The sequence below is a fragment of the Borostomias antarcticus genome, assembly GCF_949987555.1.
Source record: "Borostomias antarcticus genome assembly, chromosome: 15".
Classification (NCBI taxonomy): domain Eukaryota; kingdom Metazoa; phylum Chordata; class Actinopteri; order Stomiiformes; family Stomiidae; genus Borostomias; species Borostomias antarcticus.
This window is the reverse complement of record NC_140248.1, coordinates 7,883,946-7,889,945: the sequence shown is the minus strand read 5'-3', so window position 1 is coordinate 7,889,945 and position 6,000 is coordinate 7,883,946.

The following is a 6,000-nucleotide window of genomic DNA, read 5'->3' as shown; positions in this document are numbered from 1 at the left end:
CAAATGCAACTGTACCGGTGTCAGATGCACAGTCCTCTGCAAATGCGAAGGCGGGTGCCTTAATAACAGCAATGATAGTAACTACACCCTCCATCTGCCCTCCGGCTCTGCCCTGGACCTCTCCTGACCCTGCTCCACCCTCAGCACCTCTCCTGACCCTGCCTGCCCTGCTCCACCCTCAGCATGGTAAAGACTCTCCTGACCCTGCCTGCCCTGCTCCACCCTCAACACGGTAAAGACTCTCCTGACCCTGCCTGCCCTGCTCCACCCTCAACACGGTAAAGACACTTTCTGTAGCCTAACTCTCACATTATTATTTAATTATTTCATACACCTAGTTTCTGACAACCCCTGGATCTGTTGACTCTATCTGATCTACATTTCTTTCTTCCCTCAGCCTCTTGGATTCCCTCGCAGTGTGCCTGCTTGCTGTCTGCTTGTCAGCCACCCTGTCTGCCTGTCAGACTGCTTGCTAGACCGCCTACCTGCCTGTTTATTAAGAAAATGTTAGGAAAACGTATTTCTCTCTTATTTCAATAAAAGTTGTTCCTGAATATAATCCTTACTGGTTTCTTTAGTGACCTTGAGGGGTAAAAATCAAATAATGAGATATCAAACTAATGTGAAATATACATGTACAGCTTATAATGAGAAACTCTTTTGGAGGTAGAATCTGGGATGGCAAACACTGGATTTGACCCTTGTTGACTTTCGTTGTCTTTTATTATTGTCCTTATTAAGCTCTGCGTTGTGTTTTGATTTCAATAAAAGACGGCCCCCAATCTCACATTATACCACACAGTCCAGTGTCTCCTTGTTCTGATGTATCCCAAATAAATCTCTCCAACACGGAATTTGAGCGACAATCAAAAGCTGTTTATTCCAGAAGGTTTGACATACAAAAGACAATGGCATGGTCTAATGTACAGTTGATCTCTCTGTATGCTGTCTGGACTCATCAAAGCATTGGTCTCGTTGCAACGTTCTTATGTGGTTTGAGTGTCCCCCCTCCCCCCTCGTCTCTTCTCCGATAAGACTGTCTTTCTGGTCTCTTCTGTGGCCTTGTTTGGTCAAGATAAGATACGCCGCCTCGGCGCTAACCACAACAATTGCTGTTTATCACAGAATGTACCAGCCCTAAGAATGTCATCTTTATCTCATAAGTCTATGGAAGAGGGACACCATTTCGAACAGAAAACACCAGCTACAGCCATACTCAGAGGTCAATCATAATAATTTAGAAATAGCTAACAGGATCAGATTAAATCAATATTTCTTTGAAAATGAGCCAGATTCAACACCCTAAAACGACCTTTATGCTAACTTTGAGGGGTAAACCTGACCTCAAATAATTATAATTTATATTAAATATTTTTTTTTTTTTAAAGTATATATATATATAAATAACATCAGAATCAGATTCTGCGACCCAGAAAGCCCATAAGAAGTGGTATTATTTATTATTCTAACCCTTTTCGTTTTTTGGGGAGACGGCCATATTGGATTTTGCCAATATGGCGGCCCCGTGGGGCGCCCATCTTGGCTCCCGGCAAAATTTGATTAAGAATGGTATGGACAACATCTGTGCCAAATGTAGTGCTTTTGGAAGAATCTGAACCAAAATATCCCCAAGGCCCCCCACTAATTATTGAACACTTGATCATCGAATATTGTATTGTATTTCTACTAAGAGAGAATGGTGTTTGATTCAGAACTGTATATTTTATACAGCGGCCTGTTAGGAGTCCTCTCAGGCAGCAGCTCCCACCCGTATCTCTGCGTCGTGTCCTAGGAGGATGTTTCCCTGCACAAATATGATTCTGTGTGGAAAGACAAACAAAATGTACCATGCAAAGCAGCCCAGCCTCAGAGCTGAGAGAAGAGACACATACAAGCTGTGGAATACACACACACACACACACACAGGTCAAGTGCACCTACCGACACACACACACACATATACACACGTCAAGTGCACCCACCCCCCGACACACACACACACACACACACACACACACACACTCCACAAAGATATGATCAATGTCCATTTACTGTAGAAATCATCCCACTACAGTTCCTCTACTGTGTCATTACAGTGGCTCATTTACTCCCCCCCCCCTACCCAGGCCATGCCCATGCTGTGTGGGGTCCCCCCCCCCCCCTACCCAGGCCATGCCCATGCTGTGTGGGGTCCCCCCCCCCTCCCCTACCCAGGCCATGCCCATGCTGTGTGGGGTCCCCCCCCCCCCCCCTACCCAGGCCATGCCCATGCTGTGTGGGGTCCCCCCCCCCCCCCTACCCAGGCCATGCCCATGCTGTGTGGGGTCCCCCCCCCCCCCTACCCAGGCCATGCCCATGCTGTGTGGGGTCCCCCCCCCCCTACCCAGGCCATGCCCATGCTGTGTGGGGTCCCCCCCCCCCCCTACCCAGGCCATGCCCATGCTGTGTGGGGTCCCCCCCCCCTACCCAGGCCATGCCCATGCTGTGTGGGGTCCCCCCCCCCCCTACCCAGGCCACGCCCATGCTGTGTGGGGTCCCCCCCCCCTACCCAGGCCATGCCCATGCTGTGTGGGGTCCCCCCCCCCCCTACCCAGGCCATGCCCATGCTGTGTGGGGTCCCCCCCCCCCTACCCAGGCCATGCCCATGCTGTGTGGGGTCCCCCCCCCCCCCTACCCAGGCCATGCCCATGCTGTGTGGGGTCCCCCCCCCCTACCCAGGCCATGCCCATGCTGTGTGGGGTCCCCCCCCCCCTACCCAGGCCACGCCCATGCTGTGTGGGGTCCCCCCCCCCTACCCAGGCCATGCCCATGCTGTGTGGGGTCCCCCCCCCCCCCTACCCATGCCCATGCTGTGTGGGGTCCCCCCCCCTACCCATGCCCATGCTGTGTGGGGTCCCCCCCCCCCCCTACCCATGCCCATGCTGTGTGGGGTTTCTCTGCCTGTTTTGACCATTTGCGTCGTTGTTTTGTGGGCGGACCTCCCCCGCTCTGCCGGTCCCCGGTTACTGATGATGGGCCGGTGAGTCACAGCACTGCCAGCATCGCACAGGGAGGAGGGGGCAAGCACTCTCATCGAAGATACACACACACACACACACACTCTTACTCACACACACACACACACACACACACACACACACACACACACACTCACTCACTCACTCACTCACTCACTCACTCACTCACTCACTCACTCACTCACTCACTCACTCACTCACTCACATACACACACGCATGCACTCTAGCACACACACAAAACAGGCTTGAATCAAGACACATGAACACACAGTAATACATGCACAACAACTAGCCGCACACACACATTTGCACACCTACATGTGCTAGCCTATCCGCAAAGTCAGCGACCCCTTACACGCCGACTCATACAATCTCCCACATGTTTTCAAATGCATTTGCATACACAAAGTAGATGCCTGTCTTTCTGTCACACCTTTATCATCGTACACCTAACTGCAGAAGCCCCCCCACACTCTCTCTCTCTCTCTCTCTCTCTTAAGAAATACACTCTGCCCTCACCACCCGAGTATAAGCAGAGAAAGGGTCGGGGATGCAGAAAGTTTTCGAGGTCTGCTCACCTCTAAGAGGGCTGCGCTGTGAGGCGTTGAAGCCTCCGAGGACTGCGGCCCACGTTCCAGCCTTTAAATAAAGCACTGGCCTGATTACGCTCTCCCGCACAGACACAGGCTGAGGCACGGCGCGGCCTGATTGGCCGCAGTACAGCCTAGCTCAGCGCAAGTGACGCAGCACCGAACCAGGGTTCCGAGGGGGAGGCGGTCAGATCGAAGGGGAAGTGGTTGAATCGCCGTGGGTTGGGGTTAGATGCAGACGGAGGGGTTTACTCGTCCCTGGACGTGACCTTGTTATGATGTCGGGGCAGCGCAGCTTCTCATTGGCTATTAATTCCCGTCACCTAGACAACTGACATGGGTGAATGGAACGGACAGCTCTGGGGTAGAAGGTTGGGTGACCAGACACATCATTTGCCTAGCAAACTATGGCAGGCAGGGAGGGACAATGCAAAAGAGGTGAGGGGATAGAGAGTGGGGGAGGGGCAGGGGCAACCCTGGCCTCCCATGATCCCACTTGCCTTTCATACCCCAGCCAAACCATCAACAACTGTCTACTTTACTCCTGTAGCCTCCACAGAACAGCACCCGCCACTACTGTAGCTTAGATCTCACCCTGAACGTATCTCAAGATAGTTTGGACATTGGAGATTGGACATTGATACAATTTTCATCATTTTGGCTCTGTACACCACCAAAATTGATTTGAAACGAAACATTCAATATGTGCTGTAAGCGCAAACTTTTAGCTTTAATTTGAGGGTATTTACATCCAAATCAGGTGAACGGTGTATGAACTACAACATATTTTATATGTGGTACTGCTCTTTTTAAGGGACCAAAAGTAATTGGACAAACTAACAGTCATAAATCAAAATGTCATTTTAAATATTCGGTTGCAAATCCTTTGCAGTCAATGACAGTCTGAAGTCTGGAACCCATAGACATCACCAGATGATGGGTTGCTTCCCTGGTGATGCTCTGCCAGGCCTCTAATGCAACTGTCTTCACTTCCTGCTTGTTCTTTGGGCGGTTTCCCTTCAGTTTTGTCTTAAGCATTCTCTTCAGTCATTGTCTATGTGCACTATGAAGCACCGTCCAATGAGTTCTGAAGCATGTGGCTGAATATGAGCAGATAATATTGACTGAAACACTTCAGAATTCATCCTGCAGCTTTTGTTAGCATTCACATCAATAAATACAAGGGAGGGAACCAGTTCCATTGGCAGCCATACATGCCCACGCCATAACACTACCACCATCATGCCTCACTGATGAGATGGTGCTTTGGATCATGAGCAGTTCCTCCCCTTCTCCATACTCTTCTCTTCCCATCATTCTGGTACAAGTTGATCTTTGTCTCATCTGTCCGTAGGATGTTGTTCCAGAACTATACAGGTTTTTTTAGATGTGTTTTGGAAAACTCTAATCTGGTCTTCCTGTTTTGAGGCTCACCAATGGTTTACGTCTTGTGGTAAACCCACAAGATGGGTTCCTCTGGTGAAGTCTTCTCTTGATTGTTGACTTAAGGCAAGGCAAGGCAAGGCAAGTTTATTTATATAGCACATTTCAGCCACAGGGCAATTCAAGGTGCTTTACATGAGACATTAAAAGCATTAAAACAAAAAGCAAGACATTAAAGACATTTAAAACAAAAGGCAGGACAAATTAAAAGCATTAAAACAAAAAGCAAGTCATTATAGACATTTAAACAAAAAGCAGGACAAATAGAATACAGGAATAAAAGTTACAGTGCAGTATACTGATAAACATAGCTCCTCTTAGAAAGCAGTGGCAAAAAGCAAAGTCTTCAGGCTTGTTTTAAAAGAACCAAGAGTTGCAGCAGACCTGCAGTTTTCTGGAAGTTTGTTCCAGATATGTGGAGCATAAAAACTGAATGCTGCTTCTCCATGTTTTGTTTTAACTCTGGGGACAGAAAGCAGACCTGTGCCAGACGACCTGAGGGGTCTGGATGGTTCATAGCATATGAGCAGATCAGAAATATATTTTGGCCCTAGACCATTCAGTGCTTTATAAACCAACAGCAGTATTTTAAAGTCAATTCTTTGACAGACAGGAAGCCAGTGTAAAGACCTTAGTACTGGTGTGATATGCTCCACTTTCTTAGTCTTAGTGAGGACTCGAGCAGCAGCGTTCTGAATCAGCTGCAGCTGTCTGATCGATTTTTTAGAGAGACCTGTATACATGCCGTTACAGTAGTCGAGTCTACTGAAGATAAACGCATGGACAAGTTTTTCCAAATCCTTCTGGGACATAAATCCTTTGATCCTTGATATATTATTCAGGTGATAGTAGGCTGACTTTGTAATTGACTTAATGTGGCTGTTGAAATTCAGGTCTGAGTCCATGACTACACCAAGATTTCTGGCTTCGTTTGTGGTTTTTAGCATTA